We start from the raw sequence: 27,626 nt of genomic DNA on the forward strand, positions 1-27,626 counted from the left end.
AGATAGCACAAAAAGGAACGTTGCCTGTGAGTTTTGAAAAATTTAGATCCTCATGCAACAGTCTACAAATTATCTAAATTTTTTGAAAAACCATTCACTGGTATATTTGCAGTTGTACACACACACACACACACACACACACCAATAGGGAGGGAAAAAGAATAGCATGCCAAACGCAGGGCAAACAGTAGGTAGCAGCACTCACCTATTAAATCAGGAAGTTTTACTTGCTCTGCAGAGAAATAGATTCTTTCAGCATGGCAGGGTATTACATTCTGACTTGGCAAACCAGGCAAAAGTTATGGTGCAGAAAAATCCATACAAGACAGCAAGTATCTTTTAAAATTCATTCTATGATAATTTCGGTGATACATCTGGATTCCAGTTCTCAACTTCAAAGACTAAAATTTGGATTTCTCTTTCTGAAGATTAAATACTGACAGAAGAGTAATGCTTTCTCACGATTAAAGATTCATTCGCAATTGTATAAATAAACATTTATTACACATGAATATACCTCCTCATACCCAATTCCTGTTCAGTTGAATTTCCGGCGTGGATATAAACAAGCTCTTTGTTGAAAATATACAAGAGTGCCTCAGGAATCTCTGATGTGACTGTTGCTTTTGTCACAGAGAGAGTTATATGTTTCCTTACTGCCTGTGATAATCATGTTTTGCATGAGGCATGTGTTTTTTGCTCTCACAATGTTCATTCCAATTTAAATGATTTCAACATCAAGCTTTTATATAAGTTTGAAAATAAAGTTGTTTATCTCTTATTCGTTCACAGATTCAAGGCGTCCTGCACTAGGACACCATTTATTGCCCATCACACTCTTGCTGTTTCACACTTGGCCCAGCAGTTTAAGAACCTATATCACTCAATCAAAACGTACTGTAAGTTTAAATACCGATCAAAAAAGGAAACAGTATGGTCACAATGTGCAATTGTCTTAGTTTCCCTTTCATTGCAGACCTGTAGTTTCTTGGATGAATTTGTACATTGGCTGAAGTGAAGCACTTGAACAACAAAGGATCTCAGAAAGCTAAGGTTTCTTATTGTGGAATTGCCAGGAAGTTTATTCTCAGGTGGAACTTGACATTGGAACAATTTTTTGGAGTGTCTTTCCCCCACTCTCAAGGCATTACTATATTTATCACTTTGGCTACTCAGTGGACTGCAGTTAGTTCAATGGCTTTCTGCTGGCTTCTTTGTTTGTAACTAGATCATTCTTGTCACTTTAAAAACAGGCAATAAACATGGTTGTCTCACCTATGTGCTGAAAATGTGTTGCTGGAAAAGCGCAGCAGGTCAGGCAGCATCCAGGGAACAGGAGAATCGACGTTTCGGGCATAAGCCCTTCTTCAGGAATGAGGAAAGTTTGTCCAGCAGGCTAAGATAAAAGGTAGGGAGGAGGGACTTGGGGGAGGGGCGTCGGAAATGTGATAGGTGGAAAGAGGTTAAGGTGAGGGTGATAGGTCAGACTGGGGTGGGGGCGGAGAGGTCAGGAAGAAGATTACAGGTTAGGAAGGCGGTGCTGAATTCGATGGATTTGACTGAGACAAGGTGGGGGGAGGGGAAATGAGGAAACTGGTGAAATCCGAGTTCATCCCTTGTGGTTGGAGGGTTCCTAGGCGGAAGATGAGGCGCTCTTCCTCCAACCGTCGTGTTGTTGTGGTCTGGCGATGGAGGAGTCCAAACACCTGCATGTCCTTGGTGGAGTGGGAGGGGGAGTTAAAGTGTTGAGCCACAGGGTGGTTGGGTTGGTTGGTCCGGGTGTCCCAGAGGTGTTCTCTGAAACGCTCCGCAAGTAGGCGGCCTGTCTCCCCAATATAGAGGAGGCCACATCGGGTGCAGAGGATGCAATAGATGATGTGTTTGGAGGTGCAGGTGAATCTGTGGCGGATATGGAAGTTTCCTTTGGGGCCTTGGAGGGAGGTGAGGGGGGAGGTGTGGGCGCAAGTCTTGTACCTCCTGCGGTTGCAGGGGAAGGTGCCGGGAGTGGAGGTTGGGTTGGTCTCACCTATATGTCCTGTTTGAAGATAAAAATTATTTTCCAAATAAGATGGGTAGTCAGGTCAAAAATATGCTGTGTTGTGATTTGACACTTTGGGTTCAACATAATGCAATAATAATTCGACGGGGGCCTCTTCACAATCATCACATTCACACATTAATTCCAAAAGCATTTTTGGCTCTGACAAAGCAGAAAGTTGAGTCAGTTGACATGCTTGAGTACATTAGTTACTATTGCATCCTGAAACAAATGGATGTGTGAATGTTTCAGGTCGATTATGATTTTCCATATTTAATTAGTTACTTTCTTGTGTCTTGAGACTATTTGGAGCTTATACTGCTGATTTTCACCTGATTTTCAGTAGTCATTTTAACAATATGTTTTTGTTCAACATTATGAAGTATAGTCTAAACATTTATCATCTATTGGCACAGATTAATTGTCAAGAAAACAGCACGTGATTTAAGGTAGAGATACACACCTCATAGATTCAATAATTAGATGCCAAATGGTTGCTACGGCAAAAACAAAGTAAAGCGATACTTTATTTTGGTGAGGATGAGATTTCATAGAGATAGCAAACAACGAAACTTTAAACAATTGAGAGGAGCAGAGAAAATTGAACTGATGTTTAAATCTTCGAATATGTGCAGTATCATTCCAATGACTGGGCAGCAGAATCTAAAAAGGTCAATGCTTTGACGTTCTGTTGAAGTAAGTCCAACATACACCACCTGCAGCTCCAGCAGTCACCAGTTTTCTCCCTCCAACTCTTTGTCACACTCTTCTAACACAAAGCCTTTTAAATCTCGTCATTTGAGCTTTATGAATCTGTCACCATATCCACAATTATATCCCCACACTTTCAAACACCACTGAAGTACTAATACACCTGTCACACACATCTACAGGAAAAGCTGGTTCACAGTAAAAGAAGACACACATAGAGGAACAAGTGTCACAAACTACTCAGGTGCTTATATCAATGGAAAATGCTGCCATGGACTTAATGTTCAATTGGCAGCCCTGGAACTTAGCAAGTGATAGGGTTCAAGCAAACAGTGCACAAGTCGAGTGTCCACCTTATCATCTTTTCCCACTCTATTTCCACCCTCATATTCTACTAGCCACCTTGTTGTTGAATTGAGCTTTCAGGTATCTGCTGCTGTTTGCTCTTGTGCTAACCGATAACCCTTCTGTCTCTTTGTTGGCCCATGGCAAGCCAGATCAGAACACAATATGGACAGTCTTTCAGAAGAAGCACTAACAATGATTCTTAACCATCCCCAATATCGGTACTGCTCCGCCTTTCAGTAAGAACTTTGCTGATCTGATTACTTCACATTCCTGCCTACCCTTGGTAACCTTACATCTCCTTGCTAATCAAAAATATATATACGTCTGCCTTAAAAAATTCAAAGACTCTGCTTCCAATGTCTTTAGGGAAAGAAACTTCCAAAGACTCAACCTTCTACAGGAAAAGAAATCTCTGTATCTGTCTTTAATGGGTGACCCCTTATTATTAAACAGTGACCTCTAGTTCTAACATCTCCAACAAGCAGGTAAGAAGTTGCTGTCCAAAGAATAACTTCACACTGTAGTGTTGACATACAAGTAGATGAAAAATTCCAGGGTGCAGGCGATAAAGGACTTTGAGAACTGTATACCTGAAACTGCTCAAAGATGATTACAAAAGTAAGCAGAAAAGATAACTAAAGTGCAAATAGGAAACAGAAACACCTGTTTTCCGTCTGGTGAAATGGAGGCAGTGCTACATGATATACAAAGCTAATTTATTGGAGTAACCAAGAAATAAGCCATGTAATTAATTATAGGTTTAGAACACTAGTGTATCTAAAGAAACAAAGATGCTGAGAAGTTTCTCCAGGTTATGTACTGAAACAGTTATTCTTTCCTGCAATATTTCAGCTTGCTTTTAGAAGCCAATTATTGGCTAGCAAAAAAACTGAGAACCTAATTTACTCTTGCACAGTCTCATCAATAGGCTCCCTCAGATTCTTAGCCTGTCATTTAAAAATCAGTTGCCTTGAAGCATATTAAAAATTTCTGACTTTTCCTTTTGACATGAATGTTGGGTTGAATTTAACATTTGATGAAAATTTGGGCTGAAAAGAGCAGAAATTGGATAAAAATATTGTTAGCAAGGTTTTCCACTCTGTTAATGAACATAATGATGTTAACCTTTAGAATTGTTAAAAGCCAATTTACTTCATTGCTGTAAAATAGATCAGTAGAAAAATTGACCATTGACTTTTTTAATCATCATTTTCATTGATAACCACAGGCACTATTTTGCTAAAATTGATGTGAATCTTGATATCGCTGGGAAAATCTCTTCTTCGACGCACACCTTCTCAAAAATCATTATTGAACTGTAAAGAAGAAGAAGGGGAGGGAGGGAACAGGAATTGTCGATCCTCATGCCTCAAGGGTTTTTTATCTTTTCAATTTGTAGACATTTCCCTGAATAGAATATATCCACAAATGTGAAATAAATAAATCTACTGTTGCCAACAACTGATGAGCTAGTAAATTCATCCAAGCAGATGTATTACTGTTTCATCAGATATAGGGCATTATAATACCTAGATACTGCTTATCCAGTAAGCTTAACAAAATGTAAAGTAAAAAATCCACAATTTTGATGGAATTAGACTGAAGCGTACCTCAGTTTGAACATTCCACAACCAGTTATCTCAATCTAAAATGACCCCATAATTTCAAATTGAATAAAACATATGTGTGATAATGTTTAACCCAGAAGCAGTACAGTAAATAGAAACTCATAATTACTTTAAAATGTCATAGGAATCTGCAATTATTCTCAAAACATATATAGAAGACATTCAGGAGTTTGCATCCATTGTAAAGGGATCAATTGTAACTTGCTTGAATAAAATTAAAAAAAAACCAGTCCATATGACCTTCCAATCTTGAGCTGAAAATAGTACGAACCAGGAAGGAAGTTAAGACCAGAAGTTATATGACTGCCAGACACAAAGATAAAACAGACTAGAACAGAAAAAATAAATACACAAAACTCTTGGGAAGACAGAAAGAAAATCTCCCTCAGAGAGAGATTAGATTTTCTCTTTGGCAGGAGGTAGGGGCAATGTGTAAGTTAATTAAAAAATATCCAAAACCTGGAAAACTGTGTGAAGAGCTCAGAGAGACTGTCAATCTAGGTATTTTCCTAGAAAGGGCCAAATGGTGAACCAAGATATTCTTTGGTGAGTAGGTAAAATGGAACTCTGGAAAGCTACCATCAGGACTGTGGTGACCAGTGGGAATGAAGTTTCTTTGAAGTGTGCCTTACTGATAATGATCATATTCATAAAACCTGAAGATGAAAGCTATTGTTAGACATGCTTCCTGATCTGACCTGTATGGATAAAAAAAGACAGCATTTTGTGGAACTATGAAATTACGTGGTGTCGTATTTTTTGGGGAGTGAAGAAAATATTTATACAAAATCAGAAATTGCTGGAAAAATCTCAGTAGGTCAATTAGCATTGTGGTGAGAAAGCAGAGTTTTGGGTCCAGTGACCCTTCTTCAGAACTGATTATAGCATTGGTATGTATGCTAGAAAAAGGGTCGGAGGGAAAGGGAAAAGAGTAAATGATGGGTGGATATGGAGCCCAGAGAGAGAGAAAAACAGTTGGGCAATCAAAGGAATGGGTATAGTCAGCCTGGGAGAATGAATAGCTGCTAATGGAGACTGTTAGTGGCTGACAATAAGTTATATGTGATAGCGGTTTATGTGACAACAGAGCCTGGGTGTGTGGGGGTTAGGGTAAGGACATAGGAGAAGGTGCTCAGGTCCTGAAATAATTGAACTCAATATTGAGTCCAGAAGGTTGAAGGGTTTCCAAGCGGAAAATGAGGTGTTGTTCTTCCAGCTTGAGCTGAGCTTTGCTGGAGCACAGTAGCCTGTGAGAGAGATGTTGGCCAGGTAACACAATGGTGTGTTGAAATGGCAGGCAACTGGAAGCTCAGGGTTATGTATGCCGACAGAATGTAGGTGTTCTGCAAAGCAGTCGCCCAGTCTGCACTTCATCTCCCCAAGTAGAGGAGATTGCATTATGAGCAGTGAGTGCATTAGACTAGAATGAGTGAAATGCAGGTAAATCAATGCTTAATCTGAAAGATGTGTCTGGGACCTTGGATAGTGAGGAGGGAGGAAGTAAATGGGCGGTGTTACTCCTTCTAAGAAGGCATGGAAATGCAGTACATTTGTGTGGGAGTGTTAGGAGTGGAGGAGTGGTGGGCTAGGGCAGCTGGGAGGGAATGGTTGTTGCGAATACAGGAGGGGAGGGGAATGTGAATCTGGTAATGGTATCCTGCTGGAGGTTGCAAAAATAGCAACCCATGATCCTCTGGACATGGATGCTGGTGGGATGGCAGGTGAGGACTAGGGGTATCCTACTGTTGCTTTGAGAGGAAAGAGAGGAGTGATGGTCAAAGCTTGGAAGATGGTTCAGAACTAGCTGAGGGCCCTGTCAAATGCAGTAATAGCAAATCCTCAGTTAAGGAAGAAGGTGATATTTCGGAGGCCCCTTATCAATGTTAGCATCATTGGAACAGATGAGATGGAGATGAAAGAATTGGGAGAACGGAACAGAGTCTTTCCAGGAAGTAGAGAGGGAGAATGTACAGTCAAGAAAACTGTGGGAGTTGGTAAATTTGCAGTGGATACTGACTGAAGGGAAGGAAGGAATCAGAGATGGACCAGATCAAAGTGAGACTGGGGTGGAAATTGGAAGCAAAATTGATGATTTTTCCAATTCCGGATGAGAGATGGAAGGAACACTGATGATGTCATCAATGGACTAGAGAAAGATATGTGGGTGAGGGCCAGAGTAGGTCTTGAACGAGGAATTTTGAATGTACCCCACAAAGAGACAGGACTAACCATGGCCCATGCCCAGACCTTTGACCTGAAGACAGTGAGGAGAGTTAAAAGAGAAGTCGTTCAGATTGAGGATGAGCTCAGCCAAGCAGAGGAGGGTGGTGGTGGATGGGAACGGTTCAGGCCTTTTCTCCAGGAAGAAGTGGAGAGCCCCAAGACCATCCTGAGGGGGAATGGATGTGTAAAGGGATTGCCCGTCCATGGTGAAGAGGAGGCAGCTGGAGCCTGCAAACTGGAAATTCTGAAAATGATGTAAAGTGTCGGAAGAATTGTGGATGTAAGTGGGAAGGGACTGGTCACGGGGAGAAAATAATTGAGTTAAGGGAGAAAGAGATGAGTTCTGTTGGGCAGGAACAGGCAGAAACAATGGGTCTGCCTGGGCAGTCCTGTTTGTGGATTTTGGGAAGGAGGTAGAAGCGAGCTGTGCAGAGTTGGGGAACTATGAGCTTGGCGGCAGTAGTGGGGTGGTCACCAGATGAAATAAGTTTACTGACTGTGATGGACATAATAGCCTGGTGTTCCATGCTGGGGTCATGGTCTGGGGGATATAGGAGGAGATATCTGAGAACTGACGTTCAGCCTCTGCAATATAGAAGTCAGTCCGCCAGCTGACAACAGCAGCTCTCTTTTTGGCAGGCTTAATTACAAAGTCAGAGCTGGATCTGAGAGCACACAGTGCAGTCAGTTCACAGGGAAATATATTGCATTGGTTGAGGACAGGCAGAGAATTTGAGGTGACCAATGTCACATCGGCAGTTCTTAATGAACAGGTCAAGTGCAGGTAAAAGGCCAAAGGGTGGGGTCCAGGTGGAAGGAGAGTGTTAGAGCTGGGTGAAGGAGTCTGTGGGATGGGGAGAGGACTCTTGTCCAAACAAAGGGGCACGGAGGTGAAGGCAACAGAAGAAAAGTTCAAGATCATGTTGTGCCTGGAATTCATTGAGGATGGGACACAAAGGGATAAAACTGAAACCTTTGCCGATTACAGAACGTTCACCATCAGAGAGCATAAGGTCAGAAGGGACAGCAAATACTTGACAGGAGGTGGGGTTGGGAGGGATGATAGAGTCAGAGGGAAGGGGATGGGAGGTGGTTTCCAGAGGGGCATGGGTATTCTAATTTGTTGCATCCTGTGTCCTTTAATGCCGACAAGTTAAAGAAAAAAATTATTTTTAGTAGTCTGTTTTCAGAACTTTCTTGTTGAATGAGCTGGAGAGTGAAGTGGAACTGAGGGACTTGGTAGCTCTGAGAGCGGTCTAGAGTGTGCGTATGGTAACACATGGCACTGAGTGTGAAGCTCAGAATGCAGCAAGAACACCTGTCTGAGGATAGCTGTGGTTGCATAAGACATGTTTCTGCCTGCACCCATCCCACCACTGAGAGTGAAATTTATCTTTATTGCAAGAGTCATTCACCTGTAAATTTAAACTTAATTTATGACGATTCTGATTTTGTTAAAGTTAGAATAATTGAAGTCTTGTTGGTAATTGCTTCTTTGTGGGCCATTTAGCAATTTTTGTTATCCTAGTGGTTTATAATTCCCCCCACAGGTATTGTAACATGTGAAATTCTATAAAATATTAACCATTGAATAGTGTTGCTAATAAAGGTCTTTTTTTTACATTATCTGAAATACATAAGACAAATAGTTTGACATTAAACTGTCTTGTTGAAGATAACAGTTGTGGCTACATGGAATAGATATCACTAATCCAAAATGTGTGAAGGAGAATCAATGCTGAGAACTCATAGGTTTGGTCTCAGCTGCTGTTGTATTGACCATTGCCAGTAGCATCGTTATGTCAAGGTGACTGCAAACCTGAGGTTAGTTGTTAAAGGGATTGAAAAGATGATTTATTTTATTATGTTTGCCACTCAGGCAACCAGCTAGTTTAACTGCTTGCAGCTAATTTGTAAAGAGGAATGCATGTTTCTTTTTTCTACAGTGTTGTTAACTAGATAAAGTTTGTATGGGAATCTCTCCCTTATCTGAAAAGTGATGTTGAGTTTTTATAGCTCAGAAATTCTAAAGAAATATCTGAAATGTTCATTCCCTTTTATAAATGAGACAAAGAGGATCATTTCCCTTTTTACATTTGCTTTCCTTTTGGGGGATCCTGAGACCAATTCCTTCCGCTGTCGGTTATTTGCATATGACAAGCCTTTCAAGTCTATCCTTACACCTAGTTGGTTGTCTGATTGCCAATGCTTCAGTCTTTTTTGTGTCAGAGATCATATTTATGGCTTACGTGTAGATGTTTAAGATTCACAGAACATTAGCATTACTTACAAGAATTTTGATATCTATTGTTATATCACTGGGAGTTCTACTCAACCTCCCAGTGTGAACTTACATGAACATTACATTGGAAGAATTGTAAAGGTGTGTAGTGGAATATTCATTTTGAAATGTACAATCTCTGTAAATAATAGGTCACATATCTCTTGAAACCTTTAAGCTCAGTGTAGATATCTTCCTCCGCCCTTATTGGCCCTTCCACTTTCTGTTCTAAAGATAGAGCCACTCCACAGCAAATTCCTATCTGTGCTCTCCCTGTTTACATTATTGAATAATTTGCCCTACATGACAGATTGTCCACTGAAATGTTAGCTCTGGATGCTACTACCTACAGACCTTCTGTAGGAAGGAAATTGTTAAACTTGATAAGGTGCAGAAAAGATTTACATAGAATTTTCCAGGGTTGGAGGGTTTGAGACTGTAGGGCGAGGCTAAATAGGCTGGGGCTTCTTTCCCTAGAACATCAGAGACTAAGGGGTGATCTAATAGAGGTTTATAAAATCATGAGGAGTATGGATAGGGTGAATAACTATGGTCTTTTTCCGAGGATGAGGGAGTCCAAAACCAGAGGACATAGGTATAATGTGAGAGGGGAAAGATTTGGCTTGGTGTGAGAGGGGAAAGATTTGAAAAGTCCTGAGGGGCAACTTTCTTTGTGCGGAGGGTGTCGCATGTATGGAATGAGCTGCCAGAACAAGTTGTGGAGGCAGGTACAATTATAACATTTAAAAGGCATTTGGATGGGTACATGAATAGGAATGGTTTAGAGGGATATGGGCCAAAAGCTGACAAATGTGAGTAAGTCAGATTGGAATGTCTGGTCGGGCATGGATGAGTTGGACTGAAGGATCTGTTTCCATGCGGTATGACTTCGTGATTCTATGATTCCGTGTGTCCATTATCAAATTCTTCAAATTTATGAAGCATGTGGTCATGAAACTCGGTTGGTTGGCAATTCCTTTGTCAGTCTCTAATACTTCTTCATCATAGACTACAATAATATTAAGGATTATGAGGCAAACTAAGCATTCGCATTGTGATCTGTGTGTAAAAGAATTACTTTGGGAGGAGAGATAAGATCAGTTGTGCACAGTAGGTCAATTTGACTCTGGGCACTGGTCAAAGAAAGGGGATATCAGGATATCCAATGCATCATCTAACTTGGAAGATTGAAAAATAGAACATAATAAAGAAATATGGCCCTGTGAGAAGTGTTTCTCATTTTAGTACTACAAGGTCACCCTCTTTAGAGCACAGACGTAAAATATTGACAATCCATAGGTCTGTGAACAGAAGCAGAAGTAGTTGTATAGTTTAACAAAGTCACCAAGGCAATACTGTCCAACAGTACCTGGATATCAATTTGTTTTCAATGACCAAACTGAAACACAGATTTAATTTGACATTTCAAAATTAAGAGCTTGTTATTATTTAAAAACAGACTAATAAATCAAGTTTAATTAAGGAGACATAGTTGGAACTTAATGTTTGCAAAGATAGTACCATCCACCATTTGAAAACTGGCAAGCACCCTATGTTGCTTCTATTGGTTAAATGGCCAGAGACAGGTCTATCTGGGATTAGGGACCCTTGGAAGGGAAATCCTGCCCCCCTGAAAACTAAACCTGAGCGAAGGTGGGCTGGGGGTCATCGAGTGGTGATTTCATTTTCAATCCATGTCAAATCTTTACACAACCTTAAGGCTCTTTCCTTGCTAACTGTACATATTTATGCTTCAAAATAGCACATATTTAAATGCACACTAACACCCTTAAAAAGTTCCACTATTAAAATCATTATAACACAACTTAGTTGCATGATTACACCATAACTCATTATCATACAGGCTTGATTGCAAGTGTATGTGAGATCCCCTTTCAGTTGACAAATATCACATTTGCATGTGAGAAATATTCTGAGAAAGCCAAGAACATTTTGTATAAAAATATTCAGTTTTGTCTCTTGAAATTGCAACATTTTGGTCTCTTTTTCTGTCTTCCATTTTTCAGTCTTTGCTATTAACAGAAGCAACAATTTAGATACATTCAAAAAGATAAATTATTCATTTCTGGGTCATAAATATGGGTGACATGCACAACCGAAACTAAACTCACTACTAGATCAACTAGGGAACAGAAAATTCAATGTTACCAATTAGCCAGTAAATCACCTGCCATAACATCTTAAAATCTTTCATTCCATAGTTGAAGATGTGACATAAGTTATTCCTTTGAATGCTACAAAACTGTGCAGCTCACACAATGGCCTTTGTTTTAACTAAAACAATGACAGGAACATCACACCCTTGAATTAATTCCCCGATGTACATTCACATTTCCATTCAAAACTTTATATGCATTGAAAATATATATTTAAATGGTATACATGATGAATGGAGAAACGTCTGTACCATGCAATCGTCACTAGGAGGTGCAATGCCCATTCACATTGGCAGTCAATGTGGAACAGTAAAGCATATCTTCATTTTCATTGTTTCCCATTAGGATACAGCAAGTGATCAATTGAACCTTGGTCAGTCATAATTACGGCACATGAAATAAATAATTGTAATCAACAAAAACATAAATGTCACTTTTACGCTATCTTTACTTGTAACTCTTTAATTGTTGCCAACAAGCTTTTGAAATTATATTTCATTCAGATACAAACTGAAACCAAGTAGAAAATTTATCATAATATTTAATTTGTCCCTTTCATACAGTACTTTCAGTGACATGCCAGTTCAATGATTGACTGTATGGACAATACATTCAACAGATTGCGCGATCTTTGATGAGAATTTAGTTGTGTTTCCTGCATTGTGATACAGCCAGTGCTAATCTTTAGTTAAACTGATTGATTAGGAATGATTGTAATGTCTTTGGAATATATGAAGAGCAAACATAGTTTTTGCCTGTATACTGTATATCAGTAGTGAAAGTAGAGGTCCCACACTGTCACAGTTTAGATTATTTCAAGATAACTTTTTCAAATAAAAGCATATCTTTGCTTTTTTGGTTCCATCAGGGTCGAGGTCTGTAGACCTCCCATAAAGGATCCCTGCATGCAATAGAGATGCATATACACAGCTAATCAAGTGTGAAATATTTGAACTGATCATTTCTTCACATAATTCTGCAGATGTGGAGGTGAAGCAGAATTTGAATTCAGACACCTCAAAGAATTGGTTTGCACAGGAACATAAAGCCTAATCATGTAAAACCCATGCTTCGAATTCTCTGATGGGTGCTTTCGGGCTAAAAAGTGCGAAGTCATGCGACTGGCAAGAACTGACCTTATTTCAACATTTAAATGATTGGAAAGTGATCCTGAATGCTGAATTTTCTGATAACAGCTCCAGTTTCATCTTACCAATGGGGTGCATTGGATTCCAAGACTTGGCCTTCTCAAATAGGCAATCTTAACAAGGACATTTTTAGACTGAAAACAAAAAATGCAGGAAATCACAATGGGTCAGAGAGCATTGGACAGAGAGCAAGCTAATGTTTCTAGTCGAGATGACTCTTCATCAGAGCTAATGTGAAGTGTGGAGGGGACAGCATTTAGGCTACAGTTGGGGGGGGGGGAGGGGGGGGGGGAAAGGTAGAGTGCTGGGAGAGCAAGGCTACTGGTAGTCCAGGTTATGTGATTGGAATGTGAGAATGGCAGAACAATAGCGTGTCTAATGGAAAGAACAGAGAATCCCACTGGGGTGGGGGCAGAGGAGAGAGGATATGGTGATAGAAAATGCAACAAGTAAAACTAAAAGAAAGGGAAGGAATGGGTGACCACTTTGCAGAACATCTCTAGTCTGTGTGCAAGCATGACCCTGACCTTCCTGTAGCCAGTCACTGTAACAGGCTTTCTCCCCCAGCACTCTGCCACAACCCCCTCCCCACTATTGCATAAATGCTGTCCCCTCGACACTTCACATCAGCTCTGATGAAGAGTCATCTAGACTCATTGGCTTGCGCTGTCTCCATGGATGCTGTCTGACCCAATGTGATTTTCAGCAATTTTTCTTCTCAGTACAGGTTCCAGCATCGCAGTAATTTGCTCCTACATGGGACATTTTTAAATCTCAGTATTGTACTTCAGTTTTAATGATGTTTTCCAACCACGTTGTCCTTAATCCTCAAATTGACTTAATGCTGGCCACTTAGTCACCTCATATTAGATGGCTTTGTAGGCTACACTGCAGTTTTAATTTGATTTCTGACATTACTTGAACAATCAGGAAGTATCTTGCGATTGCCATTTGACAATGTATGCAGTGTGAGGATTCTAGCCCTCTTACTCTCTTACATGTTTCAATCTGCAGGATAACAGCAAGCCCTGTCATATTTGCCACCTGGTTTTGAACGTTGAACCTGTTTCTGTCTCCAAGCAGAGCCCAGTGCCACTAATTAGGAACAAAAGCAGAAATTGCAGGAAAAACTCAGCAGGTCTGGCATCATTTGTGGAGAAAATGTAGGATTAACATTTTGGGTCAGAATCAATTCTGAAGAAGGGTCACCAGACCTAAAACATTAAATCTGCTTTATCTCCACATATGCTGCCAGACAGGCTGCATTTTTTCCAGTAAGTCTGCATTTGTTTCTGATTTCCAGCACCTGTAGTTCCTCAGCATTGTTATGTTTAGTATCCACTCACCTCTGCCTCAATTAGTGACTTTGCAGTCTAAAATTGTTTCAGAGATCTAGACATGATATTGTATCAGGAGATAACCTGGACACCGGATTGATTCGATAAAGTGTGGAGCTGGAAAAAGCATAGCGGGCCAAGCAGCATTCAGAGGAGCAGGGGAGTCAACATTGCAGGTCAGAACCTTTCATTAGGACACTGGATTCACTAAACCTGGATTAAATTCTAATCTATTGTGGTGCTGGCTGTGGTTGCCATCTAGTGCCATGCAATTTTCCTCTGGTGAGCTGAGATAATGTGGATTGGCAGCTTATTATTCTGGAAGGAGTATCCTGGAGAAGTAGCAGATACATGCCCAACACTGTTCTTACTGCTAGCACACTTCAGCAGAGATTACTAAGTAGCACGAAGAGCAGAAATATTGATGACTATTCCACGCATTGCTACAGCATGGGGACCATTGAAGTAACCCTAAAGTCTGGGACCTGCAAACTCCATATAGTACAGATAATCGAAACAGCAATCCTCCAAGTTCATCTTTTCCAGCTATACACTTCCCACCACATTGAGCCATTAGGGAATGAGATGCTATTGCTTAATCTCTGGGCTGAACTTTCCTAACGCATTGACAGTGGACTGGGAGTTAAGACTGCCAGCAATATGGTGAGGGAATGCATCACGAGAGATGCTAGATGTCTTCCCAAAATCAGACTATAACCAGCAGTAGTGGTATGACCAACATCCTGGCAGTTAACTGAACCACTTAAATGACCAACTGAGTGCTGCACCTTGTCTCCAAGGTAACTGTGATGCCACCTTCACCAATTCCAGACGACACCCACTTTTATTAATAGTCCTAGCTGGGCCCCTCAGCAGCAATATCAGCTTTTATGGCAAAGGCATCACCGTTGCACCATGAACTCAACTCCCCGAACCACTAGACCCTGACAACATCGAGCTGAACTCATCTATCCTTGAGGGCATACTGCAACCGAGGGTGCCCCTTTCTGAAAGCGACACTGACAGCCCTGGCCAGCACTAACAGTGGCACTGTCAGAGGTTCCTGAATTCCTGGCTCTTTGAACAGGGTAGATAGATCTTAGAAATACAGGTTGTTCTATTATAATGTGGATTTCATCAACACAAGTTCACTGTAACGCAATTGATGAATTGGGGATGCTGTTGAGTTGGCTGTAATGAGATTACAGCACCAACATTTTAAGCGCTGTTTCTAAGGCTCGACTTTTCTATAAAGCGGAGTTGCACAAGAACGCATCCATCGCATAATGGACGAACTGACTGGAGGCTGCTGTCTTTAATTGGATGGAGGCCCTGGCACCTGTCTTGTAATTGACCATCACTGACAATATGGAGATAATGAGGACTGCAGATGCTGGAAAGTCAGAGTCAATAAATGTGGATCTGGAAAAAGCACAGCAGGTCAACTTGCATCAGAGGAACAGGAAAGTCAACATTTCTGGCAGGACCCCTCATCAAGACTAACGAAGGGTCCTGCTCGGAACATTAGGTCTCTGGCTCTTCTGATGCTGCTTGACCTGTGCGTTTTCCAGCTCCACACTTTAATATCACTGACAATATGCCATCCTGGATACTTGCTGCCTGATAACTGGAATGGGGCTGTTGGTGTTACCCATTTCTATATCAGCAGTGGGACTTCCTGTAAGATTCAGCACTCCAAACCTTTGTACCCTTGTTGGCTCTACATAAAAATTAAAATGTATCCAAAATCACACAAACTGGGGCGGGTGATGGTCTGAACCACCAGTGCTGTTACCTGGGAAGCTGACTGCCAGCCGTTTAGAATTTAATTTCTTTGACTGTAGTTTGTTTGATGACTAATCATGACAGATAATCCAATCCAACCAATTGCTACTCAGGTGGGTGTGCAGTGAAACTTGACCCTTCCACTTTTTTTGTCATTTAAGTGCTATCATGGCTCATTTTATTCTCAATGCAAAGTGGTACTGAACTAAGGCATGTTGCATAACAAAAGTTGAGGAGATTTCTTCAATATAATAGACTTATAGATACTTGTGGATAGTTTTCCACTCATTGTGGAGGTCGTGTTGGGAGGACAATGCAAACGGTTTGGATGGAACCTTACTGTTAAATCTTATTAGGCTCCACTGGTAGCAATGGCAAGCAGTTTCCCAATAGGTGGGTCAAGTTAAATGTAAGTTAGTGCTACAGGGCTGGTATTATTATGCTTACTTATTTTTATTTCTTCCTGCGGTCAATGACTATGAATATCTATGTTCCCGCGGTCTTTAGCTACTTGTATGTTTTTTACTCAAAATGGCTACTATGACTGTCACGTCAAGAATAAAGAGAATTAGTAAGCAATGGGACCATCAAGAGAACTTTCCAATACCTGATACTAAATGGCCATGAGGATGAATGCTTGCTGATCTTTTGTTTCACCTATGACCCAGTAACGTTGAATCAAATCATGTTGATCCTGCTGTAGTCATTGATGAACTCACCAAGATTTGCAATTTCCTCATCTGTGGAGGCCTCAGTTCCTCACTGTGCACAAATGATATCATCAAGGTCTCATTTTATTAAGTTATTTAAAAATGAATTGTGGGATCACATCTCCTCAGAACTGTGACTTTATTAGAATTATTTATTTCACAATATGTACAGCAGGTCACTGACCTCATTGATTAACTATCAGTATTAAACTCTTTTTTTTCCACCTTCCTCTATTGTGACATGAGACATGTAGTAATATAGATCTTTCATTTACTGTGCCATTGTTTTGACATGGTTCAGTGACCACCTAAATAGGTTTTAAGTGTACTCATTTAAAAGTGGGCTGTTCCATCAACATTAAAAATAGATTCTTTTTTCAGATCTTCAGAAAATTTATAGAATCATTCTCGTGAATTAAATTAATCTTGAGCAAGGTAGATTCCCTGTAGGTATAACTAAGCTGCAGCTGTTTAAATTTATGTGGACTTCAGGTCAAAGCAACACAATCAATATGCAGATCATACATCTCTTTGACAGAGATGATAATGTAACTCAAAGCTCAGACCATTTCAAACCACCTCTTTGGATAAAGAGATCTGAAAGAATACTTCACCTATAGATTATATTTTCTTTGAAAATAAGATCCCTTTTAAAAAATGTAAGTGGTAGGAAAGGTCAGTTTTGATGTTATATTAATGTTTAACAAGATTTAACGATTGAATTTAAAAACATGGTACTCATTTTTAAATTTTCAGTCAACTGTTAACAACGTGTCCCACTAATCTTATTCTATATATTGTATTATAAAGTTCACAGTCTGTTTTTATATTAAGCTCCTGTGAGAAAAAGATCAATGCTCCCAACTTTTTAAATCCCCACCAATAATATTAGATTACAAAATTATAGTTTATATTCTTAGAAGAAAATGTTATAGAGACAAGGCAAAACAGAAACATGTCTCTTTAAGGTAGAATATTTCTGAACAAAGCTTTTTTTTAACATTTTAAGTACTTATATTTTGATGCACAAAACTACTCATTCCTGTGTACAGTGCATACAATTAGGCAGCAAGAGTATAGCATATACTGAGACTGTCTAAAAACTAATCCTCAAACAGATAAACTGGTTTCAGTTCAGCCAATTAAATAACTGACTTACCCTTTTGCTGTAATTCTGACTTTGTATTGGCACAATTCTTCGGCCAGTAAAGGGTAGAAATAATTTAGTATATTTGTTTATCAGAACTAGATTTTTTTTCTATGTAAAAGATAACTCAATAAATGAGCAGTTTGGACACATCTGGAAAGCTTGTCACATTAACCACTATAGATGAAACATCATAGGCTCAGGGTGAACAATCTCTTGTTCTAACCTGTGGTAGTTGCCTCAATGCAGGAAATATTCTCATTTAGATTAGATTAGATTAGATTAGATTAGATTAGATCCCCTACAGCGTAGAAACAGGCCTTTCAGACCCTCCGAAGAGTAACCCACCCAGACCCAAAGCATGCACTCTACCATTTCTAAACTCATTGACATTTTGTCTTCATGAGGCAAAGTACCAAAATTGAAAACGTTTTGCCATCTAATACTAGAGTGTTGAAACCTTTATTGTTTTTGTCTGAAAATGTTGCTTCTAATTTTTCCCATTTATTTGCAATTAATTAATCTAATAGAAGAATTTTGGAAACCACACAGAGCTGCCTGATAGATGTATCTCAGAACAATTCTAGCCCAGCAATATTTTACCAAATTTCTGTGGATTAGGCGTCTGCATGACAGATAACAATTATTTTATGGTAAATTGATTTGTGTTATTATAATCTTAATTTATAATTTTTAGTTTGAAGGGATGGTGAGGCAATGGGATGGTCTGCCACAGAAAGCAGTTGAGGCCAAAACATTGAATGTTTTCAAGAAGGAATTAGATATAGTTCTTGGAGCTAAAGGGTATGGGGAGAAAGTGGGAACAGAGGACTGAGTTGGATAATCAGCCATGATCATATTGAACGGGAGAACAGGCTCCTGTTTTCTATGTTTTAATATTCAAACCATTCCACTTATTCCATTGAAATGTTGGAATTTCTCAATATTCCAGAGATAAGTTTTATAAAACAAAAGGTATTGATCAAAAGACTGCTTCTGAATTCTTTCCTGAAATAAATCATAATCATTTCACATATTTCTAATTTCTAATCTAACATTTCTATTATTTGTTAAGATAAAAGGTATTATACATATCATATTTGAATATTTGATATCATTCATTGGTAGCTCAAATCAGCTCAAGTACTACTGCTTTGATGAAATATTTGTTTGTCTTCATTTGCAATATATTTCATTCTTTCAAACAGTACATATCACAGTGATAACACACACAACCTGAGCTACAAATCTTCTCAAAACTCACTAATATCACTTACGTGTACTATGCAAAATCCATTCAATGTCATTATCTTTGTCCAAAATAACTGTATCACAAAGGGCGCGGCACGATGGCTCAGTAGTTAGCGCTGCTGCCTCACAGCGCCAGGGACCCGGGTTCGGCTCCAGCCTCGGGTGACTGTCTGTGTGGAGTTTGCACATTCTCCCCGTGTCTGCATGGGTTTCCTCCGGGTGCTCCGGTTTCCTCCCACAGTCACAAAGATGTGTAGTTTAAGTGAATTGGTCATGCTAAATTGCCCATAGAGTTAGGTGCATTAGTTAGGGGAATGGGTCTGGGTGGGTTACTCTTCGGAGGGTCAGTGTGGAATAATTGGGCTGAAGGGCCTGTTTCCACACTGTAGGGAATCTAATCTAATCTAAAAAAAACTGATTATTAATCTGGATTTAACCATGTAAAGACATTGCGTAATATAAACTACATGCATTACATAGATGTTATCTAACACAAGAGAATGGAAAGTAACAATACTTCCTTTAAGTATTTAAGTTAAATGCAGGTTTCGACATTCCTGTATCATCACCACAGGCAAGTTTTGCCTAAATTTTTAATACCACAGTCATGAAGTTGCATTTAAGACTGAGAAGCCACTAAATATTTATTTTTCATTTATTGAAATTTCACAGGTCACAAAGTAGAAAGATTTACAGAAACAAAGTACAGGAGACAAAGTAAATCTAACAAAAAACAATCAGTCTTTTCATTGATATGTCTAACTGCTTAGTCAACGGCTAACAGAGTAACCTAATTTTCATCTTCAAGGCAGAAATCATATTTTAGGCCATTTCCTGCCATTGTGACCCTGACTGCACAATGTTCTCCTACGGTATTTGCATTGCTGGATGAATAGAATGGGCTGGAGTCATGGCTGCCACCTCCCAAAGGTGGCAAAGGCAGAAATGGAAGTGGATACATGATGGAGTGGAAAAACCTGCCTCCATCAGCTGCAGCATTACCTCAGTTCATGCATGAGTGTTCATCATCAACCCATCCACACCCCACACAGTTCCACACGCTCTCAATAGCCCCTGCCCATTCTGTAGCTCTCATCCAACCAACATAATTAAAGCCCCCTCCCACCCCGGCTATACTCTCTTCCACGCTCCACCATCAGGCAGATAGATATAAAAGTTGGAGTACATATACAAACAGATTCAAGAACTGCTTCTTCCTTGCTGTTATCAGACTTTTAAACATACCTCTCCAACGTTAATCTCTCTCTGCACCTTCTGTGCAACTGTAGCACTTTATTCTGCACAAAGATACAGTGTAGATACTCAGACTCTCTAAAACTCAATTGATTTATTAAGTTAAACAAACAACATATGCTTTTAACTACTAGAGATATCTCAATCACTGTCTTTCATTACCCTGGGTTCTGGCAGCTGATCAGGCTGGATCTTTTCTCAATGTCTTCACCATGCCTCCTGTACAGTACTTCCTGCAGAGTTATTCTTTGTAGCGCTGCTGCTGAAAATCAAGGATCTTCTGGATGCCTTTATACACAGGTCTCAGGGCGAAGTGTATGCCTTATTGAAACAAAGATTTATCTGAGATCAGCCTTACTGGATTTGCTACATCCTCCAGGGTACCTCCAGATAGTGGTGAGCATTACCTCCTTATAACAATGTATTATCAATAAAGCATTACTTCATTTGTATTTATTTGAAATGCCATTTAAATCACTGTACTTATCAAAACCATAGTCATAAATGCAATCAAAGTTACAAATCATATTAAAATATCTTATTCATTTCCCTTTTGTTCCATGGTAAATATATTGTTATATGCTTTCCACATCCTGCAAGATAGGCATAATATCAATACAAATGACAATAAAGGAATAGTAAGAAATACTATGAACTAGTTATGTTGATATTATTCCTACCCTATAATAAGCAATACATTACAAACCCTCTTCTTTGCAAATTATCTTTCAGAATCTAAGACCAATCCCTATGGTCAGTCCTTTCCATTTCTTAACGTTCTAGTTTAAAAAAAAACACAAAATAAGACTATTGCAACAATAGATCTAACAAATTGCAGTACAACAATCATGTGAGACACAATTCTGATCCACATATGAACCTGAATATTCAGTCCCCAATTTCAAATTTTACTTCAGAAACCTGGAGCCTGCAAGTCCCTATCTGCCTCTTCTGTATGAGTTTTAGCTCCTTCCTGTGCATAGTCGATTTATGGAAAACTTCCCTTTTCTGAAGATGATCTTCACCCAGTCTGTGGTGAAATGTGGAATAGATGGAAGTTCCATAGCTACAAACTGCTGTAAATCTTTGTCTGTATCATTGAGGTGGATAGATAGAGTTAAACTCAGTTTCTTGTCGGGTTCCAGCTTAAACAGAATTTGATGGCTATTGGTGACATTTGTTCAAATACATAAGGTTTTATGCTCGGACTCAATCATAGCCATCCCCTTCCCTCCATCAGCTGGCTGCCCCAAGATCCCTTGCTCACACTAATCACAATTCTAAGGAAGATGACGATGACTATCGATTCTCCCACGTTTGGGTCTTCCTCTATTTTATCATGTCTTAGTTTCCTGTGAAACAAGCATAGTTTCAGTTCTTATTTACAGTTTATTCTATAACTTGTCTCATGCTAATCTCCTCACCACCTCAGACAATTCATGTACATTAAGGGCTGGTTTCAACTTTCCATCCCTTCCCCTCATCCAGTTTGGTTGGAAGCTAAATCTTTCATCCATTGTCTTCGTTTTTTTTCTTTTCCCTTCATTTTCATTTCCATTGATGAGCCTGAGGAGTCCATATGACTCCTAAGGGGTTGGGAGATAATGGTGCATCTGCCAGATCTACATTTTATCAGGTTGCTCTGATCCTATGATTCCAAAACCAGTCCCAAAGTTTCCTGACTTTGGGGCATCACATTCTCCCAACATTGTGTTTAAATGCGATATTTACCTTGGCCCCTTCCAGATGGTTTTAACTAGTTAATATGATACTAGCCGCTCTTCTTAGGGGCTGTTGGCACTTATTATACTGACAGACTTGCTTTGTCTATCACTTCATTTGGCCCTGCAAATCTAGAGGCGAGGAAGGATGTCTTTTGATGTACCAATATTATTACCTGTTGCCCCACTTGCAGCTCTTGGAGTCAAAGTGGGCCTTACTTTGTTCTTTCTTCTATCTCATATTATTTGCAATCACATAATTCACTTATTTTATATTCTCAACCAGCTGTTGAACCCATTTATCTTTCATTATTCCATCTATTTCTGGCTCAGATAGATATATTCCTAGCAGAGACTTCAGACCCACATCTTTCGGCATGTCATCAACCTGTAAGGGGTGAATCCTGTAGAGAAGCTACAGTGTTTCTTATCATCAAGACATGAGGAAGGACCATCAGGCAAGTGGTCTAGTGCTGCTGCACCATTTTGGCCAGCATATTCTTGAAGGTTCAATTCATCCTTCTTCACCTTCAATATAGATTCCACAGCCAGTTCTCCGTTCTCTATCTTGGACAGATGAGGAGCCACCAACAAAAATCTTTCAGGGTGATTTGCATTCCTTTGCTATTCTCCTATTACTGTCTCCGTCATTCTCTTGCCTTGGGTAATCCCTATGTTCTCTTTACTAGTACACCCTCCTTTTTGTTTTGATTCAAATTGTACCTTGGGATCTTTTGTTGTCACCACCTGACACTCTTGGGGTGTCCCCAGATAAATTAGGTTAACTGCTGACATGGTAGCACTTTTAACCTCTATGCGTCTCCAGTGTAATAAGTGTCCCTCTAGTAATTGTCTTTTGCCTCATAGTGCAGTTGTTAATACATCCATCCAGCAGCATCTGAACGGGTGAGTGTTCCATCAAAATTGTCAACAAATTCAATCCTACATAGGTAAAATATTGTACGTCCCAAAACACTGCCAATAAGTATCTTTCACATGCCATGTACCCCTGCTCTATTGGCATAAGCACACGAGGCATAGGCTATTGGTCTCAACTGACCATGTCCCTCTTTCAATAAGATCGTCGATATTGTAGTCTGTTGCAGCCACCTCACAGAGAAAGACCTAGCTGGGTCTGGGGTTTTTGGGGCAGGAGCACTCGCCAAGCCCTGTTTCAAAGCTATTATTGCGTGCATGTGTTCTTACCTCCATTCTCATGGGGCATGTATCTTTAGTAGTGCTACTTTTGTGGCAAAACCATTAATATTGTCTCTCCAATACCCAATCAAATCTTAAAACGATCATAACCCCTTCACATCTGTGGAGAGAGGAAGTCTAGCTGCTGCTTAAATCCATTGTCCCTCTCTCTTTTCTCTGATGGTGTTAACACCAATCCTAAGGAATTCACTCCTGACTCAGTATCTGAGTGTTTATCGGGTTCACTTTTAACCGAAACTCTTTTATTAGCTGCAACAATTTATAAAGAAGCTGGTAATGTTTGCAGAAGCAAATAATCGACATACTGCATCAATCAGTCTGACCAAGAGAAATCCCGCAACCCATTGCTAAACCATGGATGAAATATTGATGGTGAGTTGTAAAAAGCTGTCCATGTATATTGCTGTCTCTTAAAGGTAAATTTATAAATAAACTTATACTGGTATTTCTTGGTCAAGGGGATTTACCAAAATCTATTACTTCTGTCCAGCACCATAAACAACTATGCAGTTCATTCTGTTTAATCATGGCTTCCGGGCCAGTAACCACTGTGGATGCTGTTAAGGGTGTTACCTTATTTAGTTCTTGGTAACCAATAGTCAATCACCAACACTCGTCCATTTTCTTTAACAGTCAAATCAGTGAATTATTCATAGAGGCAATGTGCCTTAATACCCCTTGTGCTACCTGGTTTTGCACTACTTTTCTGTATCACCTTCAGCCTGCTTGGGGAATCCCATACTCCTTTTGAGGCTTTGGATCTGGGCTCTGTATGCACTCCTCCTCTTACATCTGTTCACAATGATGCTTATGTGTGGCAAACAGCTCCCAGTTTTCTTCAATACTTCCTTGTAGTATCAGGTCCTCACTCATGAGAATAGGGCTGATCCACATTTCTCCCTCTATGCACAGGCTCTACGTATACTGTCCTACAGGGATTTCAGCAAAAAAAAACCCTGCTTTCTATTTATTCCTGGCATTTGCCATATCAGACAGTTTGCCTGCTCCAGCCATGTAATCATTTCCAAGGATATGCTCTTGATTTGCTGGGTGTTTTATCAATATGATCAGACGCATCATCTCTATCTCTCCTATTTGTATATGTAAAGGGCTAGTCACTTGTCCTATTTGAGAATGTTCTGTGAAACCACTCAAACTTATTTCTGTTTCTATTTTCCAATTGTCACTATTTACAGTGGAATTCAGGGTGGGACAGGATCCCCCAATGTTCCAAAGGAAATTGATAAAGAAGTCCTATCCAACCGTCCACTAAGGGTCTCCCTGTCCCATCTCATTTTGAATTACATATACATATTGGAGAGGCCTGAGACTGTCACTGTAGGTTGGGGCACAATCCACTTGTTCCTCAATTAGTTACTCTGAGGTCCCTCAAGTGGCAGGAGCTAGATCTGAATCTGATTCATCTCTGGCATAGTGCCCTTCTTCAGTACAATTAAAACACTTTACTGAGCTCACTGGAGTCCTACTGCTCCATCTGGCTATGGGCAGGGCTCCATCTGGCTATGTCCATGCCCCCTCCTACTATCTGACAGGGTGGTGTTAATCTCCTTGCGATTGGTCCTTTTCCTTCATTTCATACCACCCCTTGATCTCTAAGAAATGCCATTCATCTTCCTTAAGATTTATGTCCTCTCATCTCCTCCCAAGCTCTGACCATTTTCCTCAACACCCATGCCTCAGTGTGTGTTGTTGGAGAGGTTGAACATGCCATACACTTTTTTGCAACTCCTTCGTCTCATGGGAAACTAGTGTGCAGACCCACCAGTGCAGCTAGGTGTTGCAGGGGTCTAGCACTGGGGCACAGATGTTCTGCAACATGATCCATAGCCTTGAAGCCAACACAGTTGGATGCTCCTGTCTCCTCTGCCTACACTTATTCAGGGCTTCCACTGGATCTCCACTATCAGCTCCCATGGCCGTCAGAACAGAATCCTTTAGCTAATCTGATGATCCCTCTCTGCATTTTGTGGCTCGGGCAAAGCTGAATGTATGGTGAGAAGGAGACACATCAGTAACAGTGTTTTCTCATTGTCTAGTTTTTATCACTTTCTCATATGGTTCGCTGCTTGTGAGTAGCTTGGGACAACTACCAGTGTTAATCTCTGGTCTTTTCCCATATCCTTGCACATCGCTTCTATTTAAATAATCATGCCCTCTTGAATAGGAGTAGGGAGGACTGCAGATGCTGGAGATCAGAGTCAAAAAAATGTGGTGCTGAAAAAGCACAGCTGGTCAGGCAGCGAGCAAGAGTCACGTTTCAAGCATGAGCTCTTCATCAGGAATGAAGGGGGCCTGAGAAATAAATGGGAGGGGTTTGGGGCTGGAGGGACGGTAACTGGGAATGCAATTAGTAGATGAATGTGGGGGGTGAAGGTGATAGATCAGAACGGAGGGTGGAGCGGATAGTGGGAAGGAAGATGGACAGGTAGGACAATTCAAGATAAGGTGAGGGGATGGGAAATTAGGAGACTTGCGGAATGTTTCAGAGAACATCTGTGGCACACTTGCACTAGACAACCCATGGCCATGTGGCCAAACACTTCAACTGCCTGTCCTACTTTGTCAAGGACGTGCAAATCCTGGCCCTCTTCCATGGCCAAACTCTAGACACATGAGGCCTAGAAGAAGAACACCTCATCTTCCACCTTGAGAGCCTCCAGCCATATGGGATCAATGTGGATTTCACCAGTTTCCTCATTTCCCCACACCCCCCAACTTATCCCAGTTCCAACCCTCCAACTCAGCACTGTCCTCTTGAATTGTCTTACCTGTCCATCTTCCCTCCCAGCTATCTGCTCCACCCTCCACTCTGACCTATCACCATCACCCCCACCTTCATTTACCTACTGCATTCCCAGCTATACACCCCCCAGCCCTACCCCCCTCACATTTATCTCTCAGCCCCCTTGGGACCCCTCATTCCTGGTGAAGAGCTCATGCTCGCAATATCAACTCTCCTGTTCCTTGGATGCTCCCTGATCGGCAGTGCTTTTCCAGCATCACACTTTTCGTCTATGCCCCCTTGAATGCTTCACATACCTCATTCATGCTGAGAATCTGCTTGTGAAGACAGTGGATCCAACTGTACACCCATCTCCCTAGAATGATAATTGGGTCTAAAATGACCTTTAAACTGAAGTGGTCCTGCCAAACCATGGAATGAGAAATTTCTCAACTTAATCTACCTGCCTCGGTAACAAAAGTTCAGCCCTGAGTTTCAACACTGAATAATGCAGAACTCTAGTTGATACAATGGATAATGTACTTCAATGCATCAGAAAACTACCACAATCACCATGTTCTTCAGTTTAATGGTCAATTATCTTTATTAAACAAAGCCCCATCAAACACGCTGTACTAATAACATATTTAATTTATCATACACCATTACATAATGACATGTGAACTCGTCAACAAATTTGAAATATATCTGTCAAAATATTACCAATTGCAGACTAGTATTTCCTCTGGTTCATGACACCTCATAGACCTTGTTGTCTTCCATAGATCTAAATGGCCCGTCCTCACACCACCCGCCAATCGAGTCAGCAAGGCTGGTGGAGCTATCTGCAGACTGACCACCTACACTCTTATCCCTGTCCCATTAAAAATAGCTGGCGACTGGAAATGGAGACAGGAATCCTGGAACTGGGTCCTGTCAACCAGTTTCAATTCCAACATGGATGAAGGCATGAAAACTCAATCCTGTTATTCCTTGGTTGTATTTCTACAGATCACTCAGGAAATCTGAGCTTCCACTAGTAACATGTTTTTACATGTATACTATAGTCTGGAACTATGGATAGTGATGGTAGAGGATCCATTTTCATTCTGACATATGGCTGGCCAAAAATGTAGCCTACTCTTTCTGCCTGCTATTGGCTCAAGTTGTAAGATTGATAATCAGCCTGTTTAGCTACATTATGAATGGGGTACCTTCCCTGGCCATTAAGTCCTGGGCCTCTACATTATTTGCTGCTGGGTGTTTTTGTTTGCTGGGAAGAATGTATTACAGGGTCCAAGCTAATTTCCATTCCACCACCTTCCTACCCACACCAAATTCTTCCTCATAACTGAGGGTGGGTGTATACTGAATTTCACAGCCTGCCCACCCTATGTATGGAAATAACTAAAGGTCAATTGATCTTGTTAAATGCTCAATTTACCCCAATACTACACTCTCCATGCCAAAATATATCACTTATTGGATAACATGTGGACTATTTTTCAAGACCTTCAGGAACTAAGGTGAGTAGGAAGGTACATCTCAATTAGAGGGTGCCTTGTATGCTCTGAAGGCACCCTCTCTCTCAAGATGCTATCCCATCATTCCTTCCAAGCCATTAGCACAACAAAAATTGACCTTCCCACCTCCCCCCTCCCCATTCTTTGGAGTGGGTCTCACACCCAGAGCTTCTAGCTCAGAGGCAGAGATACTATCCACTGTATTACAACACCTCCATTTTTTGGCTAAGTCTATTCTAATAGTTTTAAGTCTTCTGAGATATCTGGGGATGTATAAAAATTGGACAATGTTTAATCGATCTTACTTCTTTAAGAGTATCAAGTGATTTGTGGCTAAAGTAGCTAAATCGTGTGGGTTTCCAAATGAGACAAGATGTGGTTAA

At 40.4% G+C, this 27,626-nt stretch overlaps 1 long non-coding RNA gene across 1 annotated transcript in view; it reads left to right on the forward strand.

Moving 5' to 3' along the window:
* The first annotated feature begins 208 nt into the window (after positions 1–208).
* Positions 209–27,626, forward strand: part of LOC148149738 (uncharacterized) — a 58,811-nt gene continuing 31,393 nt past the window's right edge. The window contains exon 1 of the long non-coding RNA XR_015757342.1: positions 209–899. This is a non-coding gene — a long non-coding RNA (uncharacterized LOC148149738). The remainder of the gene's footprint in view (positions 900–27,626) is intronic.

This window comes from Chiloscyllium plagiosum, unplaced genomic scaffold, assembly GCF_037043375.1.
Source record: "Chiloscyllium plagiosum isolate Xiang-an unplaced genomic scaffold, Cpla_swu_hap1 HiC_scaffold_6, whole genome shotgun sequence".
NCBI lineage: Eukaryota > Metazoa > Chordata > Chondrichthyes > Orectolobiformes > Hemiscylliidae > Chiloscyllium > Chiloscyllium plagiosum.